Below are 18,888 nucleotides of genomic sequence, written 5' to 3'. Positions count from 1 at the left end.
GGGGCACGGATGTAGTAGCACTAGTTCTATGCAGAGGCAGGCGGTACCCAACAGGCACAGCAAACTGGAATTACCAGCCACAAGGCTTTTGAAGAACAAGGAAACAGGATTACAAGAAGGCTCACTAATGGTATCAATTATAGGTGGAAAGAAAATACACTAATAATAACGTGAGTGCTGGAACATCAAAAAAGATTTGTTTGTTCAGAAGCAGATCGGTCCAAGGGCTTTAGTAGGATTAATGACCTGTGATCAGTCCACCGAAATCAATGGTGGCTAGAAAGCTACCCCACAATTGTAAATGAGAAACCAGCACTGCTGAACATGGGTTGAAAATTATTTTGTTGCTACAGTAAACAATGGCCATAGTGGTGATTGGTGGCTATCGGATTGTAACATTTGGCTTTGTGGTTGCCAACCTGTTGGACTGTTGCTGCCTTCGCGAAGATGGATGGCTCGGGTTGGTGGTGTTGTGGATAAAAATGGATACAAGGATGTTGATTTGAGGGATAAGAAGTTCTGGGGGTGTTTGTTTGATGGATTCAGAGGGATATTGACCTTGTTTGGTGGATATACAGCTTTCTGGACTATAATTTGGTAGGTGCAGAAGACTCTGGGATATTCTAGTGATGGGCAGAGAAGGTGCTGGAATTGATAGATTCGTAGATATAAATGGATCTCTGGCAGAACGGGTATAGAGAGGTCTGGGATATTTGCCTTAACCCCTTCCATGCTCATGACGGCCCCCGGCCGTCATGAGTCACGGTGGGAGTGTGCACACGACGGCCGGGGGCCGTTCGAGCCACGTCCGCAATTGGAGTGTCCAGCACTGCGGTGGAATGCGCTCCGCAGCCAAGGTGTTAAGGAAAGTGCTGTGTACATAGGCTGGATGCGCACTTACATGTTTGGGCCTGTGACTTAGTGGATGAAGGTGTTCTGTGATGTTTTCCCTTTGGATTGAGAAAATACTTGCACATCACATTGGCAGATGTTGTAGGTTCTGCCACATTGGGTTGGTGGTTATATAAGTCTGGGACAAGAATGACTTGTTGTTGTTAATAAAAACGGCTCTGCCAGTTAGCAGGTATATACGCTTTGATGCACTGGTGTGTCATTGAGTTGGTGGATTCAGAGAGTTCTTGGGTCTTCATTTTTTAAATCTGTGCATTGGGTGCTATGGTAGTGGATTCAGAGGAATCTGAGAATACTGGTTTATTGATTATAAGGCCCTCCGCTGCAGTTTATTTGGTCTATATAGGGGGTCCAAAATGGGTTGTGTTCTGAGTGGGGGTGGGGGTCAGGCTTTCTGAATTAGAGGTCACAAGTGACTGCGAGATTGCATGCTTAGTATGACACAGCATTCTGAAATTAAGGCTCTGAGACATTGGCTTTGTCGATATTGCATGGTCTGCGATGTTCTGGGGTAGTTTTGCCGAATGTAGATAAATGACCGTGGGACATTGGTATAATGTATATGGGGTGGTCTGGGATATTTTGGCTTGGTGCATATTAAGTTCTCTGGGACATTGGTTTGGCTCAAAATAACCAATCATAGTCTGTTGGCCTAGTACATATAAAAGAGCACTGTGATTTAATGTTTTTTATGAACAGAGAGGCGTCCTGATTGCAGTCACGGCCGGCATGACTTGCGGGTGAAGGGGTTGGGGGAGGTCGTGCGGGGGTTATCACGGGGATGGGGAGTTAATTTAAAAATAAAATAAATGTACTGTCCCGGGTCCTGTGTCGTCTCTGTGCCTGACCTGCTCTCCTGCTTTCATGCCTCTGGCTATGGGGAGGGAGGCTGCCTGCTTCCTATTCCTGCCAATCACAACACTGCAGTGGCAGTACTGTGATTGGTGAGGACGCCGACCAGCCAGGCGCCTTTGGGGAGGACATTTTCTCCATGTAGGTAGCATTGTAGCCTACATGGAGAAAGGGCAGAGTGTGCATGACTGGTTTGGTCGGCTCCAAACAGTCAGCACCCTCAGGAGTGGGCAAGCCACTCCTCCCCAGCCTTGGAACAGACCCACCCACCCGCCCACTCCTAACCAAACACTTCTGCTTTCTCGCAGTTTTACCTTTTTATGTTTCTGCTTCTCGCACTGGGAGAAAGCAGCAGCGGTGCCCGCTCCTCCACCCTAGTGGAGGAGCCGCCCCTGCCTGATTGCTTAGCTTAGAAAATACTGTGAGACAAAGGGCTGCTTGAAGTTTCTTGTGGGTAACCGAGTGCTGCTATTATTTGGTGTAAACATTGTGCTCTCAATATTTAGTTGGTGGATGCGGTGGGTGCTGCAACATTTGTCAATGCAGTAGAGCCTGGCAGATTGGCTTTTGTGATACACAAGGCCCTGGTAGTGTTGGACATGTGAATAGTTTTTGTGGACACACAGGTATCTGTGACAATGGCTTTGAGAATGTAAGGGAAACTAAGCGTGAACATATCAGTAAGGGATGTATTAACGGGGGCCAAGGCCCCCAGGGGAAGCAAGTCTGCTGAGATGGAGTTTGCCACTTCAACTCGCTTATAAACCATTGCTTGAGTCCACTGACTCAGAATGATCACCTCTCATTTATTTATACAGATGGCACAACATGGCCTCATGGGGGTGGAGTGGGGGGAGGGGGTCTGTGTATGCGTTTGTATGCATGTGTGTATGCCTGTATGCTATTTAATGGCAGCGTGGCATACTACATTTCTTCCCAACTTAGATCAGAACTTGCTCTAATTGGTTCAACAGGCTTACAAGCAGAAAAGTTCTTGGAGTTATGTGTTCTTGGTCACTGTCTCCAGATCTCTTTTAGCAGAACTATGGTGCCTTTTGCAGGCAGCTATAGACTGTTCCACTGGCCTTTTTTCATATGGAGTAAGGAATTTCAGTCCTGGATGTCGATCCAAAATCAAGACCTTGTCTCCTTACTGGATTGAGAGGGGTGTGGCCTGTCTCATTTAACTGGTGCAAATCTTTGTGTGCCATCTCCTCCTTTGATATGCTTTGGCATCCAGAGTAGTGGTGGTTCCCTCGGGCAGTGTTGGGGAAGTGTTCTTGTGGCATCTCCCGAACTGCAAGATCGTCGGTGTGCATAGAATCATGCAGCGGAGGTATTGCGGTATACTCTGAGAAAGCTGTGTTTAGCTCATTCCAAGTTCTCTTGAAACTCTCCATTTCCAAGTTCACTTGAGACCAGTGGGGAGTGATCTTCTGGCGGAAGAGTTCCATATTCTGGAGTTAGCTTTCGAATAAGTCTTCATGATTTGGTATTCTGTTGTCTGTTTTGACATCGCTAGTGCACCGAATGCCTCAATCTGTTTCTCCAGCTAGAGCTTCTCTTGCTCACAGGCTGTTGAGGTGACGATCTTAGTTGCAGGGTACTTTATGCAGGAGTCAATCACGACTAGTAGCTCTCCCCCATTTGAGAGCACACAGAAATCTACGCTGACGTCACACAACGGCTGCTCACATTGGTCTTCCATAATGATTGGGGCCTGATGCACCCATGAGTTGGCACAGTTGCCATAGTTAAATTAGGGTCTTTACTAGGAGTTCAATGTTTGTGAACCAGTGTTCTTCCCTTACCCTTGTCCTTCACCTCTAGTAGCAATCCATCATGGTGCTCACTTGGACCTTGCTTGCCACAGGGTCTTAAGACAACATCAACAGCTTTGAGCATCTCGTGCTCTTAGGTTGGTTAGGAACATCTACCAAGATCCTCTCTGCAGAGTTTGTTGAGCATCTGTAGATATTTGACATTGTAGGTAGCCAGAGTGACGTTTTTGAGCGTCAGTGCTTTGGCGCATGCAGACTTGACTACAAGCTGCACACCTTCTTTGTTGCTGGCATGATTGCCAGTATATCATGGTCTGCAGGGTGTCAGGAGAGGTAGACATCTAGGGGTTGTCAGCCCCTGGCGGTAAGTAATTGTGAAGCAGTATTTTTGGAGTTGTATCACCCATTTTTTTCAGCGTGAGTGAGGGCTGTGGTGGCGATCCTGTGAACAGTTGCACAAGGGGATTGTGGGTGGTAATCCCCCTGAATTGGAGGCTTTACAAGTACTGGTGGAAGTGGGTACACAGCACTAAATTGCTAGCACTACACTTTTTATTTAGGAGCAGTGGATTCTAGTGTCTGTGAAAACTCTAGTAGCAAAGAAGATAGGTGCCTATTCACTTCATGGCTGTTCTTGGAGTAACACGGTCAACAACCCACTGGTCTAGCATCATTGTAGCGTTGTGCCGTTTTAATGTTGAGGAAAGTTTAGTTGTGCCTCTCTGGGCACCGTGAGAGTGAACAGTTCTACCAGGGTCACCAGATTAGGGATGAAACAATTCCAATAATTGGATACGCCAAGGACATTTCGGGCTTCAGATATGACTAATGGTGCTGTGGCCTTCTTGATGTCTTCCAGCTTCTTGGGGGTCAACATTGACTCTGACTTTTGAAGTAGCATATCTGAAAAATTAAATCAATCTTGTATTTGAAAAACTCATACTTGGCCTTGTGCAGAGTCCACAGTTGGATAGTTTACTCTGTGTGGAGTGTAATCTTGTATGGTACCTTACAGTTGTCTTAGCAAATATCAAGATGTCAACATTTATGTTGAGGACATGTTCAAGGCTTGATAGGGTTTCACGCTCTCACATTGATCAATGCCAAATGACGCAGAGGAGGCAGAGCCATGCACAGCTAAGGAGGTGACGGAGCAAACAGGTGGGAATGTTGTATCCATTTTGGCAGGCTAATAAATGTATTGCCTTTATAGTGTGCAAGCAAGGACTGCTGGATGCTTGCATATGGTGTCCGGCTTGTCTCTTAGGCCTGTCCTCGTCACCAGTGAAGTGGCCGCCGGCAAGGCCCCACAAGAAACTAATTGCTGCTGGGAGGCTCTCTGTATTAGAGGTACTCATTGCTTGCGCGTCAGAACTGACCCTGAGCAATCATCTCCGAATAATTTATACTTTTGCCCATGCCCGGCCTTGATTTGCATCAGGAGCTCATCACTCAGCTTTTTAAAGGCTGGTTGGCACACTGCAATGGTCTCCTGGTTCCAGTTTTCTGATTATATTCTTTAATCAGAGTTTCCTTTACCTCAACAATTCTTCCACACAGTAGTTAATTTGAGACATCGATTACAGGTGGTGCCCACCAGCACTCCGTTTTGGGGACCGACATTTATTTTTCCTCATGAGGGTTTGACCTAGAGAAAGAGTGAGAAAACCACAAAACGTGGAAAGGAGAAGGAAAATAAAGATAGAAAACCACTGACAAAGGTAGAAAAAGAACATGCAAGAATGAAATCAAGAGTAAGGGATAGTATGGTGTTGGAAGAAAGAGGCATGAGTGGGAATCAAGATTAGGAAGTCATAGTATTCGGCAGTCCAGACATTTGCCAGCACTGGCTGTGGGCCCCTGAGAAAAACTTTGGGCACTGACACCTACCATATCACAAATTAAGAACTGCTTCCTCAGCATTTATGCCTACATGGTCCTGTAATACATCAAATCACTTCCAGATTTCTTTATTCTAATTCACCACTAATCCTTAATGGGTTCCGCAGTAGCGAGCTACTCACCCAAAAAGCACTTCGACATGACGTCAGGGGTAGTAAGCGCGATATAAATGCAATTGCGATGCACTATAATATAATAGACCTACATGGTTGTCTCCGTTCCCTGCCCATGGTCATTGATGGGATTTGTTGTTCGACTACCTCATCTGTGAAGCTTTCCCTTCATTATAGGGCTTCACCCTTGGGTAGCCCCATTCACTTTGTGACATGCAATACAACCCTTGAGGTTCTTGTAGTTTACCGGTGTTCATTTGTGTATTACAGTGCTACGGTAAGCAAGCTCTCCCTGCCCATGTAACCAAGCTCACTCTGTCGCTGGGACCAAGCTCATCCCACTCCTGTGGCTGCCACTTTAACCCAGCTTTCCCTGCCACAGTATCACAGCTCTCTCTGCTCACATCACACTGCATCAGTAACAGAGTGCTCCCTGCCACAGTACCACAACTCTCTCTGCTACGGTAACATACCCCTCCCTGCCACAGGAACACATATCTTACTACCTCAGTAACACTACTCTCCTTGCAACAACACAGCTTTCCCTACCACATAAACACAGCACTTCCTGTCCTCATGACACAACTCTCCCTCACACAGTAATACAGCTCTCTTTGCCACAGCTCTCAATGCCTCTGTAACCCAGGTCTCCCTGCCACAGTAACACAGCTTTCCCTATCACATTAACATTGCAATCCCTGTCATAATGACACACCTCTCCTTCCCACAGTGATGCAGCTCACTTTGACACAGCTCTCCCTGCCACAGTAACATAGTGCGCCTTGCCACACTAACACAGTGCTTCCTGCCGCAGTAGCACCACTCCTCTTTTCACAGCTCTCCCATCCACAGTAACACAACTCTCCCAGCCACAGAAACACAACTCTCCCTGCCGCAGCTCTCCCAACCACAGTAACCTAGCTCACCTTTCAACAGGAATCTAGTTGTGCGTGCCATTGTAGGCTGACTCTGCCATAATAACCTGCATCCAGTCACTCCATTCTTTTGTACTGTTGGGCCCTTTCCCACCTCATAGGTGTCCTTGCAGAAGCTCTGCTTTCAAGAAGACCTTCCACAGTCATAAATCATAGTCTGTGGTGTAAGACCTTGCATAATTTACAAAAGCGTGTAATAGTTTTCAGCCTGCAACTAGTATGTATGTAACAGTCCATGGTAACCATCTATGGATTCCTAATGCCCAACACAGTATCTAACCTTTTTCAGTGTCTAGAAGCAAAACATTGCTCACCGGACACATTGAATTTCAGGCAGCAAAATAGAATATTGAATGGTCATGTCTGCCCATACTAGATGCCACTTCACAATACCTCATTCACTTCAGTGGCTATGCTTGGCTAAGGACAACAAGATAATTCTCCTTACTCACTGCCCATTTCGGATGTGTAGAGGAAAAAGCCAATATCTAACCGTAATCTCACTCCCTTTTAATGTGTGTAGTAGTTAATTTCCCCGTGAGGTCCAGAGCCACTGCCCTGTCCATTTTCTCCCATCTAAAAAAGCAAGATGCTCATCGGACTTATGACTGCGGCAACCGAAGCTGCTTGAGTTTCAGTTTTACCCGATCTCCTGGGATGCGCAGTAGTATAGTGCTTTGGTAGGAGAAGTGTGACTGTGACAATTCTTCCTTCTGCTTCTTCTCTATGACAATGATTAATTTCTTCACACTGTTTCCTGCCAATACAATAGCCTCCTCCTAATCATCCTTACTTGTGCATAAGTGAGGCTAAGCTTCTTGTCTTCTAGCTGATCATAGCCAGAAGAAAACTCCTTCCCATGTTGTAGGAAGTGTTCGCTGCAACTGGAGAGCACTGTTCCACTTCATCCAACCCCCATCAACTCTGTGTCCACCTATTGCTCTGGATCATAAAGAATAAAAATAAGACATTTTACAAAGACTTTAGAAACAGCTGACCAGATTGTGCTTCAAAAGGAGGAATTGTGATCACAATCAAATAAAAAATGCGCTTCACACCAAACAAGGCCTGATTATAACAAACTCTTAGAGTGCAGGCAATCTGCAGTCTTCCACCTAGTATCTGATATACCACAGGTGTACAAGGGACACAAACACAAAAGAGGTCCAATGGAATTCAGGGAACTGAGGTCTAAAATGTCAAAAGTCAAAATTCCCAAACACTGTAGAACACAATGAATTGACAAAGGAGGTTTTGACAAAGTTTTCATCCTGGGGTTACCAATATGATGCTGTATTTCGACAGATGCAACATAATCCTATGCTTTTTCAAATTACTATGGACGTTTTTAAGTCTCTTTCTACATCACCATTTAGCTGTCTATTGTCAAAGACCTAATGCTAACAATACCTATACTTCCATTGAGTTTTGGGTCATCACATTGCTCACCATTGATTCAGTTTCTTATCAATCTCACTTGCTTCTTATTCAAAGCTTTACCTTTCTTTTTAGGTCGAGCCTAAGCAGCATGCATACGCTGTCTTTGAGATATGCTTTATCTCCTTGGTGGGCTTTGAGCATGCCCACTCTTTTTAATTGTTTCTTTTGTGTGCTGTTCTGAAAAACTGGCTTTTCTATGGTGCGTTGGCTGCATTAGTCCCTCCTTTTGGTGTTTGGTTCCCTCCCATGGCTACTGGCCCTTTTTGATGTACCCGTTCCCTCCTGTCTATTTAGGTTAGTTGTGGTGCACTTTAAAAAAAATGTATTGCACATGTTTTTGTAGCAATGCGTTTGTTGCTTTTCGAGCAGAACGTGCTCAGCTGACCGCATTAACAGTTGTAGCGTTGTAGTGTAAATTTGTTTAATTATGTAATTTTTGAGCCCACCTACCGCTTATATTTTAGCAGCACTGGCGTCCGTTGACCATGCTTCAGGTTTCATATGCATACGTTTTAATTTTTTTCTTTAATGTTTGTAGCCCCTTCTTCTATTTCCTTAAAAGTGCATCCTTATATCATTCTTTGTTTGTTTCTTTTTCTTACGCTGTCCTTTTTCTATTTCTAGCTCCTGGCGGTGTGAAGCAGCTGACGCAGGACTGGTTTCAGGTACGCAAGTTCTTATTATTCTTTCCTTTCAGTCCACCTCTCTCTCTCTCACACCACTCCTTTTCATAATTTATAAACTCTATGTACAATTACATTCTGATGCTGTCGACTCCCAAGTCTGCCTATTGGGTGCAGCAATAAACATTCACCTCTGGTGGATGTAAGATTGCCGTCTCCAATGAAATTTTGGCAAAAATGATTTACTCCTTCTAGGAAACAACAGAAAAGGTATCCCAGCTTCAACCCTTCTGATCTTCATTTTTTTATTTTTTATTTTTTTTATAATAATACTTGCACCGCAATTCACAACCAAATACCTAACTTGAGCATAATTTTTGGTCCTGCCCTCAAGTTGCTGCCCCGGGATGCGGCAGTATGTCTCTGCCTTTTTTCAGTTGTACTTATTTAAACCTAATTTCCATCTCATCCCAGCTAATATGCGCCAGCTGGTAGTGGGGGTATTTGTTAATCTATATGCAGGGCAACCCATTGAATGTTACAGGAACTCATAAGTGCTAATCTATAGTTTTGTTGTTGAGCCCAAAAACTATACCACACATACAAGCGAACAGGTCATTTCACTGGTTGCCAGTAGCTGCTAAAGTGAAATTTTAGATATTGTGCCGCTTACATAGAGTACTTTGATACAGCACAAGACGTTTAGCCAAGTAGTAGTTACAAGAGGTTTTATTTCATGAAGAATATTCCAACAAAGAAAGGAGCAACAAGGACGTAGTGCGGCATCAAATGGTGTGCTTGGCCTCCTCCAGCTAGTTCTCAATCTGTCACCCACTCCATATCCAGTCCAGCATTATCCTGCTAACGGTTCATCACCATGTTCCATATGCAACACTCCAGCATTTCCCACAGTCTCACCCGCATCAAAGCTTACATTGCACACCTTCCTTTCCAACAACCCAAACTATAAATGAAAAGTCCTAATGACAAAATCTAAGTTTAAAAACATATTCCCTATACTTTGCTGGCAATACTTTGCCTCTCGTACTCCATCTCATCACTACCTTTCAGAGGCGTGGCACAAAAGATCATCAACCTCACCTGCAGCAACTTTTCTTGGCATAACACCCCCATCACTAGGAGAACTTAGTTCATTGACTGTAAATAAGCTCAAATTCAATCACTGTTTTGAACCAGGATCCTGCAAGTCAGGAAAGGCATTCCCTGCTGCTTTTCTTCCCACTGCTGTTCATGCGACCCACTGAAAATCAACACTCATTTCAAGTTCCACACACTTCCCACTTCTACTCTCACAGCACCATTGAACGTTTCTATTTCTTGACCGGGTCTAAACCAATTTGAGCCAGAACTTCACACTCTGTAGGTAACTTTTCAGTAAAAAGCTGTGCCAGGCTACAAGAAATACGTCCCCCTTTCTACTCCTTACATTGTCCTCTGCTTATATTCATACAATCGGTGACTTACCTCTTTACATATTGATTCTGTTGGTATTCCTAACCCAACAGAGCACCCAGACATCCCTTTTAACCATGAAGGGGCCAAATCTGTCTTTGTATTAGTTGCAGTAATGCAAGAGTGTAGGGTTGCCTGCAGAGCTCATCTCAAATTTAATTTCCTGCTGACTGCTATTGCATAGCTTCCTTGATGACATTGTTAAAGCGTTCTACCTGTCCATTAGCCCCAGGGCGACATACTGCAATTCTTCCTTGATGAGTGCAATACCTCGTGATAAGCTGGAAGCTTGGAACTCCTCAATTGAGAACTGTTAGCCTAAACCAAGAAATCACAGAGACCTTCCCCGCATAAAAAATCCTCCACAAAATGTATTCACCACATCTTTGTTCACGTTTCAACAACTTCACCTCCAGACACTTTGTGTAATTGCATTGTGTTTCATTCAATTTTCATTTCATTTCATAGATTTTAAGAGATCCACCTTTCAAGAGTAGTCCTTCATGAACTTCACGTGGAATTCTGTATGTCCCTGGAAGGATGTTAGTTGATGTTTGCACGTAGGTTCAGTGCTTCCAAGTTGACTTTGACATGGAAGTCTTTGGTTTTTGATTCAATCTTTAGAAATAGTATGACTCAAACCTGAATTGACATTTTTCAAGCTTTAAGGTCGGACCCTTGTTCAACAAAGCTTAGAGAACTCTTTCCGCTATCAAGTCATGCTGTTCCATGTCCCTGCCAAAAACAAGGATGTCTGTCAGGCGATTGCACCTTCGCCCCCTCTAGTGTCTCGTTCATAATTTTTTGCAAGACTGAGGCAGCCCTCATGAGACTGAAATGCATCTGCTGATGTTAGTGCATACCTTCTGTCACGAATCGCAGTTAACTGCCTGACCCCTCTTCAGAGACCACCTGAGGATAGGCTCTGGCAAGGTCCAGGGTTGAAAACACAGCTGCACATGCAAAGTAGAAACCATCTTATGCTTTCTAGGAATAGGGTAGTGATCGATCGAGGTTGCTTTGTTTAGACTGCAAAGATCTATACCTAGTTGGAGGTCTCTAGAACTTCTACGAGAAATATTTTCTCATAGAACCCAAGTGGACAATTCAGTTGGTTCAGTAACATCTTTGGAGCAAAACTCGTCCAGAATTCCTTTCAGCTTACTTCAGTAGACTAAATAAATCCAGTTACATAAACTATTGGGGTCAGCTCTTGATCTAGCTTAATTCATATCTCTGCTTGATGTGACTGGGCAAAGTAGTATCACTAATTTCTGCCATGTAGATCTTCCCCTGTGTCCTAAGCTCTTTGAAATGCACATCACCTGAGAAACAGGAACATATGTCCTGTTCACGTAATTCAACTCAACACCACAATTCCACAACACATCACATACATCCAATCCACAACACATTATTCCACATCATGCCGTAAATTTCTACAACGCACCACATAATTAAACTCCACTACATAACACTCCACAACACGAAATACCATTCCACATAATTACACTCCTTGACACAAAATCCAACTTCACATAATTCCACATAATTACTATCCACATAATTCCATTTCACACCAAGCCGCATAATTCCAATACACAAATCCACTCCATACCACATAATGTATGCCACACAATTCTACTGTTAACAATTCCAATCCAACTCCACACCACATACATCCACTCTAGAACACATGGGCACAATTAATTGTCATTTACAAAGCCAATAGCTCTAAATCGCGCAAAAGTAAGAATTATTGGCTTTGCCAATGCTTGTTAAATATTTCTCACTCTACTAGAGTATATTTTCTTTGCCATCCATTTGATTAGCTCATCTGTATCCTTCCACTGCTTGCATTCAGTGAATTACTTTTTTTTTACCATTCCATGCGAGTGAATGTGTTTTCCTGCTCCCTCCCGCCTGTCTCCACTCAAATCTCTGTGTTGCATGCACCCACGAGCTCCCAATCTCATCCATTGCTCCCCCACTCACCCCATCCTTCTAATTCTTTTTATTTTAGACCCCCATGTCTTCTGCTGCTTCCTCCCACGCTCCCATCACTCACCAGTGCTTACATCAACTGCTTCCCTTTGCACCCCTGCCTGTCTTTATTATTATTATTATTGTCTAATCTATATTGGAGAGCCAGAAATATGCAATTTGCTGCCAGGGTGCTCATTGCCCCAAAAATGTGCTTTGCCGCGCTTTTTATATTTATTTTAATTCACTGCACCAAGACAGGAATCAGTTCTCATGGAATAGTAAATTTAAACGAAAAATTAAATGGCTTTTGAATCATGACTCGAACAAGTGCATGCTCGATCACACAGGCAGGCGTATGTGTCATCACATTGTGTTTTTTGTGGTGGTGCTTCACTGCATCAAGAAAAAGTATTTTTTAGTTCTTTTTGCTGATGCTGTACCTAACTTAAATGAACTATGCATGTGAATATTTTGATTAATGTGCGGCTTTCAGATTAAAATGTGACTCCAAGGCAATTGAGAGCAAATGTCATTGTGGGCAGTCTGCAATGACCTCAAATCTTCGAGATTTTGTTATTTGGCTGTGATGGTTGACCTAGGTGGGCTGTCACGATGCTATGCAAGGGGTCAAGGGGGACGAGCAAGAACTCTTTTTGTAATCCTTGTAGGGGGGTGGTTGGTCCCCACAGAGCAGTTTATCCTCATTTTATAAAATATTTTGGGGAGCTGTATTCAGGGGACGCAGGTCCATGGAGGGCAGAACCCTCTGCATGCTGTAAGGAATGTTATTTTAGAGTCGTGGATGCTTTAAATATTTGAGTACCTGATGACTTGAGGGAGATGAATCTTGAATGACCCAAAATATCCGATGATTTGGAGCGCATAGCTTCGGGTCACTTAAGCGCATTGTGAAATACTGGCTAGAATGTCACTTGTTGTTCGAAAAAACCCATTCCGGAACTTAAAATAAAACTTATTACTATTTTTCTGAATAACTGAATCGAGCTGTTTCGACTGATCCTGAACTGAGGATCCCAGATGTCCAGTTTATTGAATGACTGTTCTCAACTGTGGAGCCGCTGTTGGTTCCGCCCACGCATAAACCCTGCGCATCAGGACCACTTTTTAAATTTGTTTTTTACAAATTACCACTTTGGGGATTTGTTTGAGAGCAACAAAAAAATAGAATGCAGAGCAGGCCAAAACAACATGATAACCTGCTCTGCATTCAACTGTGACCAGTTTTGTCACAGACATCTCCACAGTGAGTGGTCTTCCTCCTCTGACGGTGATGGCGAGTGCCTACATCAAACCTAGCTCAGTCACAGCTGAAAACTCCAAATCCCTTGGATTCAACTTGGACACAAACCTCACCTTCAATGAATACATTGCTAAGAAAACAGACAACCTGTTACCAGCTTTCTCTTTTACAGAAAGTGAAATTCTTCCTTCCAAAACCCACCTCAGAACTGCTGTTAAAGGCCTCACACTATTGCATCTGGATGGTGGTTTTGACCTGCTCCATAACCTCCAAGACTCCACAATGGCACATTGAGGGCATCATACACACCCCAGCTCCACTCTACCAGGCTTTAAATAAATATGAACAATTCACTTCCATCCTAATGGAACTCAAATGGCCCCTGTTGCGCCCTGCTGCTCTCGACACACCGCTACCAGAAAACTATCAACTGGACACAAAGAAATGTAAAGAAGTTAAAAAATCTAATAAAAAAAACACCAAGGCCACAAGACTTTTCCATCTATGCACTGAACATCTGAAACGCCACCTCTGTGTACAATTCAGGACCCCCCCAGCCCTGCTCCAAGTTAGGAAAGAGCTTAAGATGCATCTATTTAAAGAACACTATATCATAATGCAGTAAGAGTACACTTCTACTCGAAGAATCCAGCTTCCCCTTCAATCACTTTTTGCCTAGATATTTTCCTTTGGTCTTGTACTGTGTTCCACTGCCTTTTGGGTAGGTTTACACTACACCGATAGCACATGCATGCATATCTATGTACCTACATATTTACACCCACCTGGCAGGCCACCCATCTGGATATGTAATATTGCCACGTCGTTCTAATCTAACATGAACACAGCCTCCGTGTGGATTTTCGGTATTCATAGTTACCACTTTTGAGGCGCATGGTTCTGCTCCACGTTCTTCAGTGTTCTCTCTCTGGGTAACAGTGTAACAGAAAACCTCTTGTCCAATGAGATCCTCTCATCTCTGGCAGAGTTCTCTAATGGAAGATTTACTGGCAGCTCTTGAAGGTACTGTAAACACAGAAGGGGAAACTAGTTTCAGGAACGCCTTCTCCCCAACTGCTTTGATGCTTTGCTTCATCTGTCTTTGTCTGGACCTGGAAATGGTCTACTGCTTGGCATAAACCTTTCCCAAGAGGTTTGGTATCATAAGAAACCTTGATGCAAGAGAGCGCTGGAAATGTGGTCCTCCCAGTAATCCACTGGCTGGATTTACTCCATGATGGGAATAGTAATGTGGAATACATGAAGCCTGTAGGTTCTATTCCCTATGTAGCATTTCCTTTAGTGATTGAAGGTTTTTCACTTACTGCCAAACTCTAAAGCAGGCCCTTAGTCAATAATGCATTCCAATTACATTTATTTGATTTTAGCTGCATGTGTACAAACATTTTGGGTGCATGTGCAAGGCTTTTATTATATATGTTTTCGTGCTCAGTTGTGTTCATTGTAAGCCCGGGTGGAGCTGGCGTAGTGCCTCTACGCGGAGATCGACAGAGTTGGAAAAAAACTCAGTGGAACTCCGCTCCCTCCCCCTCCCTAATTAATTAGATTTTTTTTTCTAAAAAGGCACTTACCTGCTGTGGGAGTCTCCTCCTCGCCATGGCCACTCTCCTTCCTCGACCTCGCCTTCCTTGTCGACTGGAAACCCCTACGTGTGTGCAAGACGTACAACGTAGGGGTTTCCTATAGAAACTGACGGCTAGGACGAGGAAGGAGAGTAGCCATGGCTAGGGGGAGACAGCCAGAGCAGGTAAAGAAAATTATAATTAATTAGGGAGGGTATAGGGGCAGGCTAACTCTGCTCCGCCTCAGAGTTGGAGTTTTGCCTAAACTCTGCATTCGCAATAGAGCGTGGAGCAGGCAAAACTCTGTAAACTCCGCTGAGTTACCTGACCGGTGTTAGTACATTGTACATTTGTGGTACCAGGGTCTATTTAGACAACCAGGGTAGCATTCTAAATGAGTCTATACATGTAAAGTCCTTAGAGCACGATGTTATTCTTATTCGGCAGCTGTATGACACACTTTTGCTTTTGTCTCATAGCCTTATCTTGTTTGTCAAAAGTTACAATATGCTTTCACGGTTGACAGCACATGTGTGGGTGTACTGTGAGCATGTTGGAAGAGTTTGATGTTATGCAAGAGTTTATGAGCAGTTCTCATTATCATGTACATTGACACCTCACCTTTGTATGCACATGTTTACAAGGATAGGAAGGAGAGAAGGCCATTCACACATACTTTCCTCCAGTACTATATTAGAGACCTGCTTGGTAGGTGGGTTTGCTCTAGATAATTTGTGTTTCTGTGATGTATCTTGGAGTGCGTTGTTCATCGAGATGCCACTGCCTAAGCTAGGTAGTGCATTTTTCCTGACACAGATAGTGACAATGAAGCCTAAAATGCAGACAGACTGCAGGAGGCACATATAAACTATTGGGTTCCGATGTTAAGAGGTGTAGTACAACCTGGAGAGAGGCGAGATCTGAGGTGATGGTGTAATGTTTGCAGGCTTTGTGGCCAGAGTAGGTTTGCAGTATGAAGGAAGAAGGTCCTATGCTGTGGTGCTGCATTGCTTCAAATGTTTAATCTTGGACCAACCAGCATCTAGTGATTGAAAAAACACTTTTTTAGAGTATATAATTCATGAGTGGGTGTTTGACTATTCTGTGGGAGGAGATTGTGGTAAATGCTAAACCTATTGCACAATTTATAGTCTCTGGTCTTAAGTTGCATATAGACTGTTCTTTTCATTTTCCAGGGACCTTTTGTGGTTGAGTGACAGGGGTGGACGTTGGTTCTGAAGATCTGTAAGCCTGCGCTGGAAGGCAGGTCCATTGATTTAGTAGGTGTCAGAATGCAGGACCACTGGAATTATGCGGTCCTGCGCCCATGGTGTTTTACACATAATTATAGATCTGCTGCATTTGCCATAAAATCCATAATCTGCAGATTCTAACAACACATTTTGTTTCTATCTCAAAGGGATCACAAGTTACTAAAATCGCAGCAACCTATGTTGCAATGCAGTGGATGGTCCTATGCAAAGGTTGACTGGTCAACTTGCAATTGATTATTACTGTCTTTAAATGTTAAACTGGCAAAAATGAGGCGAAACTTTTGCTCACATATCAAGTAGTAATATCGCAAAATATGCAGCATTGGGTTGCATAAATTGCTTTTTCTTGCCACATAATTCAGTCTACCCTGCTGCATAATTTGATCATTCCATGATGTATAATTCTAGTGGTCCAGCTTGTGGGTTACTTAGTCCTGTATTAAGTTTGTGATGTGAGTAGACTAGTGGGATAAGTCCCCAGCAAGAAGGTTATTGCCAGTGGTTGAGCTTCATTACAGCATTATTTTCATCACCTTGTTTTTGCAGTAGACACCCCAAGTGCAACAGGTATGCCCAGGCCTTGGGTCTTATGCTCGCTGTGGTCCTAAATCCAAGCTATACCTCACTGACATGGCCACAACTGGTCTAGTGTTGCTTCTGTTCTTTCTTGTGGGGGATCTGGACCGAAAGTTTGGGTTGGACTGTTCTTATTGGAGTAGGACCAAAACTAATTTGCATATAGCAGGCCTCTCTCTGTAGTGGAAAAGTAGACAAAAAATGATGAACTGGAATATGGCTCCAAAGCATTGCCAATGGCTGAGATTATTTTCAAACATTCAATCCATCATCTTGTTGTTTGGCCCTGCCAGAAGGGCTCGGGGTGAAATGAAGAACTTGAAATCAAAGTCCAGTGGCGCTGATGTTAATTCAACCTTGCAGATGTGCACAAATCAAAGAAATGTACTGGGTTTAATCTGTACCTTGTCTGTTACAGAAGGCCCAATGAATATCTGGTATTCAGGTCCATGCTGCTGTGCTGTATCCATTGAAGTTGTCTGAGATGGGAGTCAGGTCATTGTACTGTCTGGAATGCCATACCTGTATTGGTGTTCATCTCTGTGATGATTTGCTAGGGGAGGTTCAAGATCGAGAGATAAATTGATCTTGGCAAGGTCTGGAATTACTTGTTTTCAGGGTAAAGGAAAAGTCCAGGTTGTAATGGCTCTGCTGAAAGCTGAAGTGTGAATGGCATTGCAAATGTACTCCAATACTGACTTCCACAATTGTGTGGATTGTAATGAGAACAAGGAGCCTACTAATATAGATTTGAAGTATTTAGCTGGATTGATTTTGAGCATGATTTTTAATCTGAGGGGTTGTCTAGGTCAGTAAACACAAACATTCATCTGTAGGATGAGAGAGCCTTGGTCAATGACAGCTCTGTGAATGGTGCAAACAACTTTTAAAGAAATACACATGCACATTGGTAGCCAGTGAAGACCTAGTAAGCCGAAGTGATGTGGCCCATGATTTCAGAGGCAGCAGCATCCATTAGAACATGCACAAAAAGAATTAGGCACTACAATATATAACCTATATAGGCATAGGTAACCCGGAGTGGCACAAAACACACAAACCCGTCGGGCACATTGTAGATGCTAGACCAAAAAAATATCAAAAGGGACTAAGAACCTGTTCTTTACCTAAAGAGATTGTTACCATTTGAAACACAATAGAATATATATCAAAAACTGATTAAAAACTGGTAAAAACATAATTGAGATGTCAATCTGTGAGTTTACAGAAACAAGTTAAACTTGTGATTTCAACTAGTAATTTAAGAGGTGAGCACCACGCACAAGTGCAGTGTTTGCCAGCATGTGTTATGGGAAACTAAGGTAGAGGCAGATCCTGCTATGGAGTCTCAGCTCCTGGAGGGAGAATTTGACTAATGGGTCAACCTTAATAGCCAAGGAGAGTTTGGTGTCTAGGATAATTCTGAGGCTTAACTCGCACAACAAGAGAGGTGGACGGAGGTCGGCTTGCCGTACATTCTCCACATTGAAAATATAAACCACAGCAAGTAAAATCATGTATTCCTACAATAGTTCTGGAATAGCAAGAAAGACTGTTTCAAGGAAAACAAGAACCAAAAAAGGGGAAATGATTTGTATGGAATGGCCTCACCCACTGGTTTGTGGCATGCTTTATCATTGGCCAGTCGCCCCACAATGTTAAGATAATTCCAACATCTTCTAAATATTGAGGATCCCTGCTTGGAGCAGTATTCCGTACCAGGCTGGATTATGCAACTTTTCTATAGTTGGGGATTACCAAAGATAAACTGGCACAGCTTCAAAAAAGGCAAAATATAGGGTTGTTCCAGCAGCGTGTTAAAGAAGAGAGGCTTCATCTGCAAGATAACTTCCCATGGTGGCACAAGTGATTCTTAAGTGCCTTTACATTCTGGTAAAACGTAAGGAACCTTCATCCACCCTTCATAAAACCCAAAAACAATACCCCGATCATGTTGTGTAAATGTTCTAAGTCAAATCAAATGCAAACTAACCACAGTGTGGGGACCTAAACTGGGGATATCTAGGGAATTGGGAAGCAGAATAATCCCCTCTACTCCCTCACACAGGAAACTCATTATTTTTACTTGTCCCAAATTTAAGAGGCAGCTTTTTTGCCCCCTCTGACAGGTATTAAATTACTGGCACACAGGAGAATTTGTTTGCAGTAAGCCCATA

At 43.4% G+C, this 18,888-nt stretch overlaps 1 protein-coding gene across 4 annotated transcripts in view; it reads left to right on the top strand.

Annotated features, from left to right (window-relative positions):
• LOC147710549 (uncharacterized) overlaps positions 1 to 18,888 on the top strand; it is a 493,247-nt gene that overhangs the window by 111,815 nt on the left and 362,544 nt on the right. For 3 of the 4 annotated variants that reach the window (XM_086921210.1, XM_086921216.1, XM_086921211.1), the window contains exon 2: positions 8,560 to 8,600. The exons of the other annotated variant lie outside the window; for it this stretch is intronic. The gene's annotated coding sequence lies outside the window, so the exon portion shown is untranslated. The remainder of the gene's footprint in view (positions 1 to 8,559; positions 8,601 to 18,888) is intronic. 4 annotated transcript variants of the gene reach the window in all.

This window comes from Lissotriton vulgaris, chromosome 5 (genome assembly GCF_964263255.1).
Source record: "Lissotriton vulgaris chromosome 5, aLisVul1.2, whole genome shotgun sequence".
Lineage (NCBI taxonomy): Eukaryota > Metazoa > Chordata > Amphibia > Caudata > Salamandridae > Lissotriton > Lissotriton vulgaris.
The sequence above is the reverse complement of the archived record's forward strand: the minus strand, read 5'-3'. Positions and strand labels throughout refer to the sequence as shown.